Below are 976 nucleotides of genomic sequence, written 5' to 3' on the forward strand. Positions count from 1 at the left end.
CCACGTCCCATCCACACACTCAGGCAGCAGCGACGCTCGACAACTAGCCTTGTCGAGCTGGCTAGCTCGGGCACCGGGCGCTGGAGCACCGTCCCATCCACAACACTCAGGCAGCATCGACGCTAGACAACTAGCCTTGTCGAGCTGGCTGCTCGGGCAACCGGACGCTGGAGCGCGACCCTGCAGCGCTTGAGTGGGGACCACATGCTGCCGGCTTAAGACCAAACTCCATGATAGGCCTCGTGGCAGCCTCCCGCACCAAGAACCAAGCGAACCACGCGTGTCAGGTGTCACACAAGTCGGCCACCCTGCGAGTCCGCCGGCGAAGGAGAGCGCCTCTTTCAGCACGTCCCCGCGGCCGGTCGTACCGCTGTACTGGCAGACGTAGTCGTGTCGCTGGCTGCAGGCCGCCTCCCGCCAGCTGACGAAGTCGTCGGCCTCGGTGGCAACGGTGCAGGCCGGCGCCGCCAGCGTCGGCGGTGCCGCAAATCGCGTGTGGTCGGTGGCGTTGAACGCCTCCTCGTCCGGGGTAGGTCAGACCCGTGTCGTCCGGTTCGTCCGAGCTGAGACCCACCCAGTAGGAGGAGCTGGCCCCACTGCGGACACGAGACGGAACGAGTGAGAGAGGGCGTGGCAGGGCGCCCCCTCCCCTCCCGCGCCCGCTGCGCTGGAGCGCACGGCGCGGTCCGGAGCTACACGTGGAGGTCAAAGGACACGAGGTTGAGGAGCGTTTCTGACCGCGGCGACTCCGCGGATCACGGTATGATCTCAGAACTGATAAGTGAGAACATTGTAAGGCCTTTGGGAGTGGAACAGAAGCGAGTCCCATGATTGTGTTTAGCCGTGACGTCACACGTAGATCTATCACGGCCAGCCGCCGACCCAAGAGTGGCGGAGCGACGCTGGCGCTGTCGGGGATGACGTCACCCCACCTGACGTCATCAGTTGGCTCAGGAAGGCGGCCTCTCGCAACGTC

Source organism: Pollicipes pollicipes, unplaced genomic scaffold, assembly GCF_011947565.3.
Source record: "Pollicipes pollicipes isolate AB1234 unplaced genomic scaffold, Ppol_2.1 Scaffold_3216;HRSCAF=3773_pilon_pilon_pilon, whole genome shotgun sequence".
Classification (NCBI taxonomy): domain Eukaryota; kingdom Metazoa; phylum Arthropoda; class Thecostraca; order Pollicipedomorpha; family Pollicipedidae; genus Pollicipes; species Pollicipes pollicipes.